Genomic DNA, 18,236 nt, shown 5'->3' with positions numbered 1-18,236 from the left:
ACATACATTGCCAACCAGAAGCTATCACAGGCTTCTCCACATGCGCTAAAGTGGGCTGATGCCTCTATTTTGAAACAATCCAATGGACACCTTTGACTCTTAGCCAGTATCTGTTTCATGCTTTGGTACTGGAGGCAATTAACTGGAGATTCTAAAGGTGTAGATTTTATTTTATTTTTTTTTTCAATTTGGTACGTTACTTCAAAATATTAACATTTGACAATGTTTCCAGTTGTCTCCAGAAGGTTTTAGTGCAAACGAATTATGCAACGATTGCAGTTGTGCACAGGACCTTTACTCACAGAAAGATATATACCATATGTCTTCATGCCTTTTTATCGCTCTCTAAGCTCCCATTGTTTCCTTCCAAAGTTTCAATGTTTGTGTTCCATTGTTACATTCCTTAACGACACCTCAATTGTTTCGCATAACTCTGCACAATGTAATCCATAACCAATCTGTAACAAATTGTATATCCAACATCTAACCCATATTGTAAGCCACACTGAACCCGCAAAAAGGTGGGAAAATGTGGGATACAAATGCAATAAAATAAAAAAAATAAATACTGGCGCCCCGGGTAAGTCGTCGTTGTTGGCTGCGGCGGAGTTTGGGGGGGCATTGCCCTCCTCGCTCCCCCCAGTCTATGCCCATGACTTGCACATTACATAGTAACATAGTAGATGACGGCAGAAAAAGACCTGCACGGTCCATCCAGTCTGCCCAACAACATAAACTCATATGTGCTAATTTTTGTGTATACCCTACTTTGATTTGTACCTGTGCTCTTCAGGGCACAGACTGTATAAGTCTGCCCAGCACTATCCCCGCCTCCCAACCACCAGCCCTGCCTCCCAACCACCAGCCCCGCCTCCCACAACCGGCTCTGGCACAGACCGTATAAGTCTGCCCAGCACTATCCCCGCCTCCCAACCACCAGCCCTGCCTCCCAACCACCGGCTCTGATACAGACCGTATAAGTCTGCCCAGCACTATCCCCGCCTCCCACCACCGGCTCTGGCACAGACCGTATAAGTCTGCCCAGCACTATCCCCGCCTTCCAACCACCAGCCCCGTCTCCCAACCACCGGCTCTGGCACAGACCGTATAAGTGTGCCTAGCACTATCCCCGCCTCCCAACCACCAGCCCCGCCTCCCAATCACCTGCTCTGATACAGACCGTATAAGTCTGCCCAGCACTATCCCTGCCTCCCACCACCGGCTCTGGCACTGACCGTATAAGTCTGCACTATCCCCGCCTCCCACCACCGGCTCTGGCACAGACCGTATAAGTCTGTCCAGCACTATCCCCGCCTCCCAACCACCAGTCCCGCTTCCCACCACCGGCTCTGGCACAGACCGTATAAGTCTGCCCAGCACTATCCCCGCATCCCAACCACCAGCCCCGCCTCCCACCACCGGCTCTGGCACAGACCGTATAAGTCTGCCCAGCACTATCCCTGCCTCCCACCACCGTCTCTGGCACAGACCGTATAAGTCTGCCCAGCACTATCAGCAGCAAATCAAACATCTCAGTAACCTTTCACATCAAAACATACATTTAAACCTTTATCATGGTAGTGTTCTCTTCTTTGGGCAACCAGGGTTAATCCTTTGCTTAAAATCCTTAGATCTACATACTGGAGCAGGGTGGAGTCAGGTTGCAACTGGAACCTTTCCAGAACCAGCTCTAAAACATGCCCTAACCTATATATTCCGTCTGCTTTAAGAACCAGGAGAACTGGGTGTTAAATGGGGACATGCCTAGCTTAATTAACTTCTGTTATTAATTGTTGTATCACTGGTTGCAGACCCTTTCTTCCTTCAGAGGAAATAGGGTATTGTTTTTTTTTTTGCTTTTTCATGTATTCCCTTCACTCTGCTGCTTCTGTTTAGTTTTTTTTTTTATGGAGGAACTTTTAATCCCTCCCTTCTGATTCCCGTCTCTGATCCATATCCCAGGATCGATTCCCTTTTCACCTAGTTATTTGCCTGTCTCTGACTGCATCCCCAGACCTAATTGTGCTATTAATTCTCCACTCTGAAAATCCTTCCCCTCCCACTCCCCTCTCACAGACTTCTGTGATTGTAATGTGAGCTCTGGCTGCTCTGGTTCCATAGAATCCATGAGAGAGAAACCTTTTTCCTCTCTCTCTAACTTAAAATGCCCTCTGTGCTCACATTTCACACCTCTAGATCAAGAAGCCATCCACTGGGGTTTTCTGTTCCTAGGAATTCCCCTGCCCCTCCTCTTTTTTTTTTTTTTTTGTTGCTTAAATATCCTAATTTCTAGGGTTACCATTTTGTGTCCTCTGAAAAAGAGGACACATGTCACGCCCCCTACCCCGCCCCCGCCACGTCTCATGCCAAGCCCCCGCCACGCCCCCTTCGGGTCCTCGTTCGTTCTGCCCCTATTCCCCGCCCCCCCGTCACATAGTCCCCTCCCCCCTCTCACATACCCCCCCCCCCTCACTTACTATCTAGCCCTGGTGGTCTAGTAGCGTCTTCTCTTCGAGGCAGGAAAGAGCCCCCTCTTTCCTGACCAGAGCGCTGCCTGCCCTTGCCTGCTGCATCCTCCTCGGTCTGGCTGGGGATTCAAAATGGCCACCGAGAGTTGAAGCGGCCTCGCGAGAGTTCAACTCTCGGCGGCCATTTTGAATCCCCAGCTAGACCGAGGAGGATGATAATCAGGGGAGGCAGCGCTCCGGGCAGGAAAGAGGGGGCTCTTTCCTGCCCCGAAGACGTCACTAGACCACCAGGGAACATGGTAAGGAAGGGGAGGGGACGGGAGACCAGACCCACGGCGCCGATCTCCCGCCCACACGCACGCGCCTGCCCGCACCCGCGCCCACGTTTGTCCAGAAATCCGGACAAATGTGGGTGCAGGCAAAATCCGCTGGACGCCCCGGACATGCCCTCAAAAAGAGGACATGTCCGGGGAAATCCGGACGAATGGTAACCCTACTAATTTCTAGTGTCAGTTTCTCTCATTCCTGCTATGCTGTTATATTTCTCCCTGTGTTCCCCCTCCTATCTGGGGAACTGTTTATTTTTAAAGCGGCAGTTCTTATCACAACTGTCTCTGCTCTTGTCTCCGGCCCTTTCCTTTGCAGGAATCCAGAATCATGGATCATAGTATCATAGTAGATGACGGCAGAAAAAGACCTGCACGGTACATCCAGTCTGCCCAACAAGATAAACTCATATGTGCTACTTTTTGTGTATACCCTACTTTGATTTGTACCTGTCCTCTTCAGGGCACAGACCATATAAGTCTGTCCAGCACTATCCCCGCCTCCCAACCACCAGTCCCGCCTCCCACCACCGGCTCTGGCACAGACCATATAAGTCTCCCCAGCACTATCCCCGCCTCCCAACCACCAGCCACGCCTCCCACCACCAGCTCTGGTACAGACCGTATAAGTCTGCCCAGCACTATCCCAGCCTCCCAACCACCAGCCCCGGCACAGACCGTATAAGTCTGCCCAGCACTATCCCTGCCTCCCAACCACCAGCCCCACCTCTCACCACCGGCTCTGGCACAGACCGTATAAGTCTGCCCAGCACTATCCCCGCCTCCCAACCACCAGCCCCGGCACAGACTGTATAAGTCTGCCCAGCACTATCCCCGCCTCCCAACCACCAGCCCCGCCTCCCACCACCAGCTCTGGCACAGACCGTATAAGAAGTAGAAGAGGATTCACCAAAGTGAACACTAAAGATGCGGAGGGAGAGGTAGGAAGAGAACCAGGAAAGGACAGAGCCCTGGAATCCAAGTGAGGACAGGGTATCGAGAAGTATGCTGTGATCGACAGTGTCAAAAGCAGCGGAAAGATCAAGAAGAATGAGGATGGAATATTGACCTCTGGATTTAGCCAGTAATAGGTCATTGGAGACTTTAGTAAGCGCAGTTTCGGTTGAGTGGAGAGGGCGAAAACCAGATTGTAGTGGGTCAAGAATAGCATGTGAGGAGAGAAAATCAAGGCAGCGGCGGTGAACAGCATGCTCAAGTAATTTGGATTACTGCTAGTAATTTGGATTACTGCAACGCACTCTACGCCGGCTGTAAAGAACAAATAAGCAAGAAACTTCAGACAGCTCAGAATACTGCAGCCAGACTCATATTCGGAAAATCAAAATACGAAAGCACTAAACCCCTACGAGAAAACTGCACTGGCTCCCACTCAAAGAACGTATCACGTTCAAAACATGCACCCTAGTTCACAAAATTATTCACGGAGTCGCACCAGCCTACATGTCAGACCTAATAGACTTACCACCCAGGAATGCTAAAAAATCATCCCGTACATTCCTCAATCTTCACTTCCCAAATTGTAAAGGTCTCAAATACAAACTAACGCACGCGTCAACCTTTTCCTACCTGAGTACACAATTCTGGAATGCGTTGCCGCGAAACCTAAAAACGACTTATGAACAAGCCAACTTCCGAAGTCTATTGAAGACCCATCTCTTCAACAAGGCATACAACAAGGATCAACAAATATGAACTCCTGTACACATACCCAGAACCGCCCTTACAATATCTCACTGCCAAACCACTATCATGTTTTTTTCACTATTACTAAATGCACATTTTCTATTTAGTAACATAGTAGATGACGGCAGAAAAAGACCTGGACAGTCCATCCAGTCTGCCCAACAAGATAAACTCATATGTGCTACTTTTTATTTGTACCTGTCCTCTTCAGGGCACAGACCGTATAAGTCTGCCCAGCACTATCCCCGCCTCCCAACCACCAGCCCCGCCTCCCACCAACCGGCTCTGGCACAGACCGTATAAGTCTGCCCATCACTACTCCCTCCTCCCAACCATTTTCTATATAATTCTTATACAATTCTTAAATATTTCTTACTATGATTGCTTGCTAATGTACTATCATGTTCTACCATTCATGTTACCCAAAATCCTTCTGTTATACTAAATGTATACTTTCTCATGTATTCTCACTATTCATGATGTATTGTAAGCCACATTGAGCCTGCAAAGAGGTGGGATAATGTGGGATACAAATGCAACAAGTAATAATAATAATCCCAGTACTTGCCTTAGTGCTCTTTCCAAATCATAGACATTTTAACCTATAGTTATTGCATAGGCCCCTAATTTGCTGTTCAAAAGCAGTGATTTTTTAAATGTAGGATGTGGTATACCATCAGGGGTTTTTTTTTTGTTTGTTTGTTTTTTAAATTCTGTGCTTGCTCTAGTCCCATTTCCCCTGCTTCCTTTTGTAACTATTTTCATATGCTTCAAGGTTTCTAAGCAAGTCATCACAAGAATTCATTGTTAACTTTCCATCAAATTTAAATCTCTTTTCCAATTGTCTCAAAATATTTGACATTTTCTGGATGTAGTTTATGCAGAAATTTAGCATCACCGGTTAATGCTGTGCCATAATCATTACGGCCATCTGAACAACAAGACAAACAATTACAACAATGCTAATCTACAACACAAATTACCCATTTGTCCGGACAATCAACTAAAACAAAACAAACAAAAATTACACCAGTGAGTTCCCGGAACTCCAGTCTAGACTTGCTGTAAGGAAAAATTCCCAGAAATTCCAAACTCCCAGACCTCGATCCAGACTCCTATAAAGGACGGTCCCCAGGACCACGGGTTTCCAAAACCCAGTCTGGACTCCTATTACAGCTTGAAAGTGTACACTATTTGTCAGTAGCCATCCCAGACAGGCTGTGGTCTTTAAATGAATCCCCGATTCATTGCACACAAGACAAAACAAAAACAAAAAGAGAAAAAAAAGGACACAAAAAGAGAAAATACCCACAAAACTCACCCAGAATCCTGGCAGCTGTCTTTGGTCTAAATTTGGTTAGAACCCGATACCACCCCTGGTCACAGAGAGATCGGCCTCTATTTGACAGTGGTGCTCCCCGGAGGTCTTTCGGTTGACGGACAATGATTGTCCATGCAGTTTCAATCTCGACCCTGTAACCAGGGGGAGGGTAGTGGGTCCGGCTTGCTCGAAGGACCAATATGTTAGGGAAATTTAAATCTCCCACCAAAGAAAAGCACACTCTCATGACTCTGAGCAAATTCTGCAGTTTATTAGATCTGTGCACAGAGAGACAATCCATCAAGGCAAAAATCCTGATGCAGTCTGACTGCACTGATTCAGTATACCCTTAAAATAGTAAAGAACTACTGTTATCGTTCCAATCACCAGGTGCAGCTTCTAACTAATGTTTTAATGAGCTTGAAAACAATAAAACTCTTCTTGCCTTTCAAGTCATGTTTCTCTAATAAGATAAGTAGACTTCTAGCTAATTAAAACATACCAATGTGATGATATAGTTGAGCAGGTCTTCTGACTAGCAAGCTTTTCACAGCTGCAGAACTTTCTGGTCAACATAAACATTTCTTTGCTTTTCCCTCCAATGGTCCCTTAGATAAGGCTCACATACAGAGCTGATTGAGATGATTTCATCCTATTTCCTTGCTAACCAGCTAGTGAATTAACTTCATGGCTTCTGCATGACCTTCTTTTACCCTATTCTGCAGTAAGGCCTAACTAATTCTATTATTTCATAGCATGCAGGTAAGCATAATCATAATACATACATAGAATGATTTCATTTTCTCATAACACAAAATATGCACAATAGTCTACAGAATCATCTACGGACTCGCACCAGATTACATGACGGAACTTATCGATCTAACATTAAGAAACGTGACAAGAACAGCAAGAACCTACCTAACCCTTCCCTACCCTAATTGCAAAGGTATAAAATACAAATGTTCACATGCCACCAGCCTCTCATTTATAGGCACACAACTTTGGAACTCACTACCCAAAGACCTGAAACTCACAGAAAACTACCATGTCTGAGTGGGTGCCCACTTGGGCAGCAGTAACCATCAAACAGTTTGGTTTGATATGACAGCTGAAGTGGAGGGCGGTCACTCAAAACTCAAAGTCCTGGATTTCAAGCATGCTGACTTTAGTAAAATGGGGGAATACCTAAGGAAGGAGCTGATGGGCTGGGAGGACGTACGACAAGTGGAAGGACAGTGGTCCAGGCTAAAAGAAGCTATAAATAGGGCCACAAACCTTTATGTAAGGAGAGTAAATAAAAGCAAGAGAAAAAGGAAACCGATATGGTTCTCCAAGCAAGTGGCTGAGAAAATAAAGGCTAAAGAGTTGGCGTTCCAGAAATACAGAAAAACTCAAGAAGAGGAACACGGAGAGGAATACCGGATGAAAATGAAAGAAGCCAAGAGACAGATACGTCTGACGAAAGTGGAAGAACAAATGGCTAGAAATGTAAGGAGGAGTGACAAAAATTTCTTCAGGTATATTAGTGAAAGGAGGAAGACTAAAAAGGGAATTGTGAGACTGAAAGATGCTGCGAACCGCTATGTGGATAATGATGAAGGAAAAGCAAATTTGCTAAATAGATACTTTTGTTCTGTTTTCACAGAAGAAAATCCTGAAGAAGGACCACGATTGACTGACAAAAGTACAAATGAGAATGGAGTGGATAGAGCACCGTTCACGGAAGAAAATGTGTATGAACAACTTGAAAATCTAAAGGTTGAAAAAGCCATGGGACCGGACGGGGTCCACCCCAGGATATTGAGGGAGCTCAGAGAGGTTTGAAGAGAAGACTGCCGCCACTTTTGTAGAGAAGGCTAGACGATATTTAATATAAAAAGTTTACTCATTTGTTTAGTGTACAAACTAAATTACTGATTACCATCAATAGGGGTAGTCAGGAAGCATTTCTTGATAAGCAATATACAAGTCAGAATGAATGATTAAAAACAAAGCAATGTACAGCAGAGAGAGAAATCAGAGTGCTTAAAGCAATGCTATAGACAGACAAAGAGAAATTCAAAATGCTTACTTATTTCTTTGTTCCCTCTAGTTTTATACCGGGCCTCTGACTAATTCTCTCATACAACATTCCTGTGCAAGTCTCAGAATACCACAAACTGTTAATCATGTGCAGAACATCTGCTTTCTATTACCCCCCTACTTTTTAGTCCACAGACTTTCTGGAGCCTGCCTTTGGCTAATGTTTAATGTCCGTCAAATTTCTCATGCCTCAGGAGGGTTAGTGTTAAACCAGCTTGTTGTAATCATGGAGCCTTCCACTCCGCATTTTTCATACTTTTATTCAACAAATCTTTCTTTTGTTCAACAAATCCTCCCTTTTGAGGCCGGGTATTCCAGGACTCAAACATCTGTTTTAGCTTCAGTCTGTATCCTTACCTCCCTTCTAAATTTCCTCCCCCCTTGTTTGTGGCATTCAGTTTCTGCACGCTTTTTCAATATTTTTGGCTGACATATTAAAGTTCTATTTATTCTGAATTTCAGTTATCATTGTTATTTTAAAAGCATCCTGGCACATCTTTGCAAACATGCTAATACATGTTGCATTAAACAGATTCAATTGTACTAGGGTACAAAATTTATATCTCTTGAGGTATATAATTTATAGGACAGTGAGCTTCATCAAAGGGAAGTACACTGTCATTCATTCTTACTTTTCATTAGCTGATGTGGCATTAAAAATTACACAAATTAAAAGCATAACATTCATTGAATCAGTTGTTACAACATTCTGCGTGTAAGTGCACTTTATCGGGAGAATGTGTTCAGTTGTCATACTATTAATCAGACACCAACATGATGTCTGTGGGTACTTGTCCATAAGCAAGGCTTGCTTATAAATAGTCTCATTTGTCCAATGAAGGTTTTCATCATCTCTTACACAGGTATTATTGGGATAACAGACATGATTTTATCATTGTAGTCCCATATATCATAGTTGGCAAGGACAAGGATGATGTCAGTCAGTGGGCACATATGATACAATCAGTCAAATTCAACATCTTGGCCACTGTAACAAGTCTATTATCATATGTGTTCATTGTCCATTAACAAACAACAACAGTCCAATACCATCATGTTTAGGGACATGATGTTTGTTTATTCTTTGTCCATTTCAATGTTATTAATTCGTCGAATATCTGCTAAATGTATCCAAGAAGTATGACCTTCCAGACAGGCAGCGGTCTGAGTAAGGGCCGTGATAGCAAAAGGCCCTACATACACAGGATCCTTCCATGTTTTATGTGTAAAGTTCTTTCGCAGTACTAGATCACCTACTTTAAAAGCACAAACATCATTAGTAGTCCCTGCCTGTGATGCTACATTTGTTCGGATCATATCACTTGTCAGGTTCAACATCGGTTGTAGCTTTTGCCAGTACTGAGTTGTGCTATCAGTACTTGCTGTCTGCATCGGGAAAAAATGACGTCCTGTCTGAATTTGGAATGGGGTCAATTTAGTACGCCCATTAGGTTGGGCCCTTATAACCATCAAAGCTAATGGTAACAAATCAAGCCAGGTATATGGTTTACCTGCTGTTTCCTTGTTTAAAGCCTTCAGTAATACTCTCAATTTAGTTTTTAAAATACCATTGTAGCGCTCCACCAAACCATTGGAGGTGGGGCGATACACTGATACTTTTCTGTGTGTTAAACCCATAATCGTTTCCATTTCGGCCTTCTGGTATTGGAAGTGTCCCAGGTGATATTTTAGGACCTCGTTTAGGTATGTTAATATTGCATACCATGCAATTTTGCACAACCTGTTGAATCAGGTTATCAATTTTTAAAGTCCAAAATCTTTGCTCAAATTGTTGCCTCATTGTTTCCTTATTCCAATGCATGGTTGCATGCCACTCAGCCAATACCTTAATCGCCTGGCTCATTGGCATACAAGGTAATCCTTCTTCTGCATTAAACCATTCACTTCCCAATTTCATACATCCTCTCTTCAACCATTTTTCACTTTCCTGTCCCTCTGGCTGCCACATTTCAATCTTATCTACATTCGTAAGTGGCCCTTCCTGTGTCTGTCTAGTATTATACAAAATCTTTTCACTTTGCTTAACCACCTCCGTTGCTGCTGCATCAGCCATTGCATTACCTAGTGCCTCAAAGGTTGGCCTTTCAGTGTGGGCCGGGGTCCACACAACTGCAGTTTTTCTACCTTCACGTTCCCTTCTTGCCAAAATTTCAAACAGCAATTTCCAATATGTGTAATGTTGTAAATTTTTACCTGCACTGGTTATCATCCCCCTACGCTGCCATTTTAATATATGATACTGTAGTGAACTTGCAACATAACCACTATCAGTATATATAGTGACATTTTGAGTCATATCAGTGTGTTGTAAGGCCGTAATAACGGCTAAAAGTTCAGCATGCTGTGCAGTCTGGTTAGGAGGGGTTTTATATTGTACTTGCATTATCTTTCTTAGATTCTCATCTACCTGCACGCAGGCAAAGCCTGCAACAGTCCTTTCACAAGCTCCATCTGTAAACCATATTAACCCATCAGATAAGGGTTCAAAAGTAAGACAGTGAAATGTAGGGATTTCTATAGTATCGATCTCACCCTCTTGATCGACAGGAAAAAGCAGATCTATCTTATTTCTCTGTTCTTTAGTTAATGGTATTATTCTTATATCTTGTCCTAAAAGTACTGCTTGATATTTTCCAAATCTAGTGGCTGTCAATGCCGTCTGGCTAGGGCTCAACAGTGTTTTAATCGTGTGGTTAGTATGTATTACAATAGGAACAAAAGGCATTTGTGCTCTCCATTTACCTACTGCAGCCACTATAGCTGTCAGTAACTTTGGTATTTCTTTCATTCCCTTCTCCACATGATTAAAAGAGCCTGACAAAAAAGCTACTGGTGCATTTACTTCATTGTTTTGATTAATCATAGCTGCCCAACTATTTCCCATGTCTTTTACCCACAAATTTACTGGGCAATCAGGTGCCACTAAAAAGGGTACCACAGCCTCCCTTGAACCGTGCAGTTGGCATTCCATGCGCACCAGAGTCGGTTCTGTTAGCCTTTTTCTTTGTTCTATCCCCGTAAATCCCACTGTTGTTCTATACTGATTTGAAAGTTTAACTCCCTGTGGTTTTGCACACAATACAGAGGTACTCGCCCCTGTATCTATCAAAAATCTCACAGGAGTTCCATATTTGCCAATTGTCAATGTAATAAAGGGTTCCCTTGTGTCTAATCTGAAAATCATTCCCTCTTCCTGACACTGGTCTGCTTCCAGTCAATAGCATTGGTCTGGAGTATTCTGCCAAGTTGGAAAAGCATTTACAGTGCCTTGTCTCTGTACTGCAGCCCCTGGTCCCTGTGATTGCATCGCCGGCTGCTGTAAGGCAGTCTGCGGGGCACTCACAGGCATCCCTACTACTTGTGGCATTAATCCTTGCTGCGTCTGCATTTGTACTTGGGGCATTCCGGCATTCTGATAACATTCTGAGGCATAGTGACCAAATTGCTGACAAATCATATTGTTTAGATGTTATTAAAGATTTTAAATCACCTCTTTCACCTAGCCCTACACACAGAACTAGCTTAGAACTGTGACTAATTCAAACCAGATGATCTCTTAACACTGCAGGAATCTCACTTAAAAAAGAGTCAAACAAAGTTAAATTGCAAAGACATTCCACATAGAGAACTAGAAACAGAATAACACATATTTTAAAATAAACAGAGATCAGAATTCCCTATAAGACAAAGAACTTATTTAAATCTAATCTAAAACAATCTTTTAAAAGGAACAAAAAAATTTCAGTTCTTCCTGACCTGTCTAACCTAGCTTAGCAACAGCCAGACACCCGAGAAATCAAAAACAGATGACATTCCTCAACCTTCAGGCTGAACAAAAGGTTGCTTTTCCCGCTCTTGCTGTATTTTTTCAAACGATCCATACTGAGACCAGCTCAAAAAAGAATCTTTTGCATCATACCATTTCTCATGTATTTTTTCAATCTGTTTTTTTTCTAATGGGAATAATTCTATAACATGCTGCAAAGGGGAGCATTTTTTTGAACTATCTAAATCTAAATACAGTACATAGTATATACAGGAGGCTTTTCTTTCTTATCTGCCCCTTTCCCTTTCATTGTATTCTGACTATTACAATTTCTCCTATAGAGCCACAATCTACAAAAATATACTACTGCACCTAAACAAAGAAAATATACAAAACAGAAAACTATAAAACTAAACAAATATACCTAAGTCCACAATGTAAGCTTACTCACGCGTCTTCTTATTTCTCTTTAGCAAGCCCAGGAGTCGTAGCCTATATGTCCAGTTCAGCAGTTTGATCAATCCCACATCAGTGGAGCACAGAAATTAGGCTTAAACAACGCTTGCTCTCTCAAAATCCTGTAAAAAACTTCATTAACAACACACACTTAATTTGTTCTTCGTCTCGCCTTCTCTTTTCCGTTTGCGGCCTACTCCTGGCTGGCTCGCCACTTTGAAGAGAAGACTGCCGCCACTTTTGTAGAGAAGGCTAGACGATATTTAATATAAAAAGTTTACTCATTTGTTTAGTGTACAAACTAAATTACTGATTACCATCAATAGGGGTAGTCAGGAAGCATTTCTTGATAAGCAATATACAAGTCAGAATGAATGATTAAAAACAAAGCAATGTACAGCAGAGAGAGAAATCAGAGTGCTTAAAGCAATGCTATAGACAGACAAAGAGAAATTCAAAATGCTTACTTATTTCTTTGTTCCCTCTAGTTTTATACCGGGCCTCTGACTAATTCTCTCATACAACATTCCTGTGCAAGTCTCAAAATACCACAAACTGTTAATCATGTGCAGAACATCTGCTTTCTATTACCCCCCTACTTTTTAGTCCACAGACTTTCTGGAGCCTGCCTTTGGCTAATGTTTAATGTCCGTCAAATTTCTCATGCCTCAGGAGGGTTAGTGTTAAACCAGCTTGTTGTAATCATGGAGCCTTCCACTCCGCATTTTTCATACTTTTATTCAACAAATCTTTCTTTTGTTCAACAGGTTCTGGCGGGTCCTCTTAAAGATTTGTTTAATAAATCCTTGGAGACGGGAGAGGTTCCGAGGGACTGGAGGAGGTGGTCCCTCTTCACAAAAGTGGTGATAGGGAAGAAGCTAGAAACTACAGGCCGGTAAGCCTCACTTCGGTTATTGGAAAAGTAATGGAAGCGATGCTGAAGGAAAGGATAGTGAATTTCCTGGAAGCCAATAAGTTGCAAGATCTGAGACAACGTGGTTTTACCAAAGGTAAATCATGCCAAACGAATCTCATTGAATTCTTTGACTGGGTGACCGGAGAATTGAATCATGGACGTGCTATGAACATAATCTACTTAGATTTCAGCAAAGCTTTTGACACAGTTCCCCACAGGAGGCTCTTGAATAAACTTGACAGACTGAAGATAGGACCCAACATGGTGAACTGGATTAGGAACTGGTTGACGGACAGATGCCAGAGGGTGGTGGTTAATGGATTCTCCGAGGACAAGCAGGCTGAGTATCACTGATTGGTCGTCATCCGCGACGGCCCAGGAGACCGGAGCTTAAAAAGCTTAAAACTTCTAGAAGAAGTGCGACGCGCGTGGGGACAACGGACCACGCATGTGCAAGTGACTTCCCGCCCGCGCGCTTCCCTCAGTTCTCTTTTTTCCATGATCGAGAGAGTTGGGTTTTTTCCTGTGCTCTTCGTCTTCCAGGAGACTGTGAGTCGCGTTTACATGTTTTTTCTCTTTCTTTTATTCTTCGTTCTTTTATTTAAAAAAAAAAAATATCCTACCTCCTTTAGTTTTTCTTATTTTTGTGCCTTTTTTCAGTAGGCACCATCGAGTCCTTTGATTTCGCAGGTGCTATTTTTCCGTTCATGTCCTCGAGGCCTCCCAGCGGCTTCATGTGCTGTTCTTGCTGTAACCGGGCCACCTCGTGTACTGACCCTCACGCGTGGTGTATAGTAACATAGTAGATGACGGCAGAAAAAGACCTGCACGGTCCATCCAATCTGCCCAACAAGATAACTCATATTTGCTGCTTTTTGTGTATACCCTACTTTGATTTGTACCTATGTTCTTCAGGGCACAGACCGTATAAGTCTGCCCCGCACTATCCCCGCCTCCCAACCACCAGCCCCACCTCCCAACCCCGGCTCTGGCACAGACCGTACAAGTCTGTCCAGCACTATCCCCGCCTCCCAACCACCAGTCCCGCTTCCCACCACCGGCTCTGGCACAGACTGTATAAGTCTGCCCAGCCCTATCCCCGCCTCCCAACCACCAGCCCCGCCTCCCGATCTTGACTAAGCTCCTGAGGATCCATTCCTTTGGCACAGGATTCCTTTATGCTTATCCCACGCATGTTTGAATTCCGTTACCGTTTTCATTTCCACCACCTCCCGCGGGAGGGCATTCCAAGCATCCACTACTCTCTTCGTGAAAAAATACTTCCTGGCATTTTTCTTGAGTCTGCCCCCCTTCAATCTCATTTCATGTCCTCTCGTTCTATCACCTTCCCATCTCCGGAAAAGATTCGTTTGCGGATTAATACCTTTCAAATATTTAGTGTGAGACTGTGGCTTTGGAGTTTCAAATTAATTACTTGCAAGCTTGATTGCATCAGTAGTCATAAAGATGCATTATACTGTGCCAAAATTGAAATTTGAAAACTCTTATCTCTATCTGGTCGTTAATAAAAGGAGCTCATTGTGAATACTATCCACCCTAAAAGGATGTTTTGTGGCTGTACATGAGAATTGTAGGAAGCCGGCAAAAGAATCGGTTGGGCCGCTGGATGACCGAGGGGTAAAAGGGGCGATCAAGGAAGACAAAGACGTAGCGGAGAGACTGAATGAATTCTTTGCTTCGGTCTTCACCGAGGAAGATTTGGGTGGGATACCGGTGTCGGAAATGGTATTTCAAGCAGACGAGTCGGAGAAACTTACTGACTTCACGGTAAACCTGGAGGACGTAATGGGGCAGTTCGGCAAACTGAGGAGTAGCAAATCTCCTGGACCGGATGGTATTCATCCTAGAGTACTGATAGAACTGAAAAATGAGCTTGCGGAGCTACTGCTAGTGATATGCAACTTATCCTTAAAATCGAATGTGGTACCGGAAGATCGGAGGGTGGCCAATGTAACGCCCATTTTTTAAAAAGGCTCCAGGGGAGATCCGGGAAATTATAGACCGGTGAGTCTGACGTCGGTGCCGGGGAAAATGGTAGAGGCTATTATCAAAAACAAAATTACAGAGCACATCCGAGGACATGGATTACTGAGACCAAGTCAGCATGGCTTTTGTGTGGGGAAATCTTGCCTGACCAATTTACTTCAATTCTTTGAAGGAGTGAACAAATATGTGGACAAAGGGGAGTCGGTTGATATTGTGTATCTGGATTTTCAAAAGGCGTTTGACCAGGTACCTCGTGAAAGGCTACAGAGGAAATTGGAGGGTCATGGGATAGGAGGAAATGTCCTATTGTGGATTAAAAACTGGTTGAATGGGGAGATCACGTGATGCACGGCTAGAGAGAAGGTGTCGTCGTGCTGAGCTCCCGCCCTCCCCGCGCCGTTTTCCGCACATAAATATCTTATTTCGCCGCATTAAAAAGCGAGGATAACAACAACGGCGATCCGAAACATCGGGGTATCGCGGAATACTAAAACGGAGCTTGGCAGAGGTGTGATGGCGGCTAAACCCCCCAAAAAGGAAAACATGCGGACCCGTACAACAGATTCCAAGATGGCGGACGGAGACGGCCCGAGGTCGGTGAGCTCGGCGTGGGCCGCGGAGGTGGCAGCGGAAGTCTCTGCTATGTTGGGGGCGTCAGTGGATCACAAATTACAAGCGATCAAAGAACAATTAGGAGGCATCGACGCGAAGTTGGAAAACATCCAGTCAGACTTTTCTCAATACAAGCAGCGCTTATCTGATGTGGAAGATCGAGTGCAGCAGCATGAGACAACACAAAAAGACCTGGAGAGCAAGGTAGAACGGCTGGAGAGTAAGCTGGAGGACCTGGAAAATAGAGCTCGCAGGAGTAATATAAGAATGATTGGGTTGCCTGAGAAGATCAAAGACTCAGAATTAAGAGACTTTCTAGAAAACTGGCTACCAAAAATTCTACCTTTAAAATTGTCTGCTGGGCCTTTAAGAATAGAACGTGCTCACCGGCTGGGGCCTGGAAATTCGAAGGACCCCCGCCCAAGAGTCGTCATTTTCAAAGTCTTGAATTTTGCCCACAAACAGGAAATTTTTCGGGCATTCAGAAAGGCTGGAACTATACAATATGAGAACCATACGGTACGCTGCTTCCAGGACTTCTCGACTGGAGTTTCTTTACAGCGAAGAGCATTTCGTGGAGTGTGCCAACACTTATTTGAAAAGAAAATTCAATTTGCTTTACTTTATCCGGCCCGTCTAAAGATCTGGCATAATGGGAAACATTCCCTGTTTTCATCAGCGGTAGAAGCGTTGAAGTTTGTGCAGCGAGACCTGACCCCTGAGGATCCGGCCTGAAAGAACAACCAAGAAAACCTGGCTGATTTGATTAAGATGATGATCTTGAAAAGCTGGGGTGGCGAGCTCACGCCGAGCTGACGGGACACAGTTGGTAATTTTATAACCCAGAATGTACCTCTCTATTACTGACTATAAAGAGGATACATGGGGCATGTTATGTTTACTGTTGCTGTTTCAAAGGTTCTTTGTTGAGGGGCCCCGCAGAATCATATTTTGCGGAAGAGAGACATGGTTTTACAATTGGGCCCTAACATCTGATATTATAACTTCCCTAGTAGGGAATGGGTTTCTTTTCGGATAGAGGTTCTCACAGGGTAATTGTGGATACCAATAAGGGGATAGTCCCAATAGTGATGGGTCTAGGGATTACATAAGGAGGGGGGGGGGGTAAGATTGTAGGAGGTATTATACTAGATATTAAATTAAAGGAAGGCGTGGGGAGGGGGGAGCTCACGTGATTTTAACCATGAGGGAATGGTTGAGTGATTCTGGGGGGGGAGGGGTAGGGATGGGGGGTGGGAAGGTTCAAGAGGGAGGGAGGTATCTGACAGAGTTTGAGTTTCAGAGGAAAAATTCAAAGGGATTGAAAAGGGAGGCCCTAGGGGCTGGGAGGGTTTCCCTTCTTTTGTTTAAATGTATAACTTTTTTCACGCTGTTGTTGGATTTCTGGTGTACTGGGGTCACTTAAGATAGTTTCTTGGAATATTGGGGGAGTGTCGTCCCCGATAAAGCGGACAAAGGTGCTTCAGGCGCTGAAAAGACAACAAGTGGATATAGCCCTACTGCAGGAAACACATCTGTCCTCAGGGGAACACTTAAAATTTAAGACAGGGTGGGTGGGATCTCTCTTGGAAGCCCCAGCGGTGGGGAGGAAAGCAGGAGTCCTGATTCTTTTTCGAAAAGGACTGCAGATAAAGATCACCTCCACCTTGAGAAGTTCGGAGGGCCGCTATATTCTGGCGGAGATAGAGATTGAGGGTCATACTCTAGTGCTCTGTAATGTATATGCCCCAAATGTATATGATAAGAAGTTTTTTCAGGGGCTGATCTCCAACTTGTCAAAATTTAAAGGGGGGAATATTATCCTGGGAGGTGATTTTAACTTAGTGGTAGACCCCCAGCTGGATAGATCCGGTGCTGGTGCCAGGGGTGCGGGAGGGGGTGCTCGAGCCTTGACTTTGCTCTGTGATGCATTAGACCTTGTGGATGTGTGGCGTGTTTTACACCCATCGGACCGAGATTACACTCATCTTTCCAGAGCCCATGCATCCCAATCTCGCATAGATTATCTATTTGTTTCAACTCCCCTGTTTTCACAGATGGTTCAGGCTGAGATTGGTCCCTATGAGGTCTCAGACCATGCTATGATCTGGCTAACATGGGGGAGGCCTGTGAAGGGGGGTGGACTGCGCCTTTGGAGATATCCCCTAGACCTAGTAAATGATCAAAAATTTCAGACATTTTTAGCAGAGAGGATAACAGATTATGAATTCCATAATGGGGTTCATAGCCAGCAGCCGACACTTTTTTGGGAAGCGGAAAAGGCTGTCTTGCGCGGAGACATAATCTCTTACTGTGCTAGAACTCGACGGACTCGAGACAGGGAGATCTTGAGGTTGGAATTGCAGGTCCGCAAATATAGGAAACTGTATGGTAGGAATGCTACTGCGGAGAATAAGTCACTGCTTTTGATTACGCAGCAAGAGCTCAACGAATTGCTGCATCGGAGGGCGGTTAAGTCCCAATTTTATTATAAATATAAGCTATTCCAATACAGCAATAAGGCAGGGAGGTTGCTGGCGAATATGGTGCGGAG

This window comes from Microcaecilia unicolor, chromosome 1 (genome assembly GCF_901765095.1).
Source record: "Microcaecilia unicolor chromosome 1, aMicUni1.1, whole genome shotgun sequence".
Taxonomy (NCBI): Eukaryota; Metazoa; Chordata; class Amphibia; order Gymnophiona; family Siphonopidae; genus Microcaecilia; species Microcaecilia unicolor.
Note: the sequence above shows the minus strand (reverse complement) of the source record.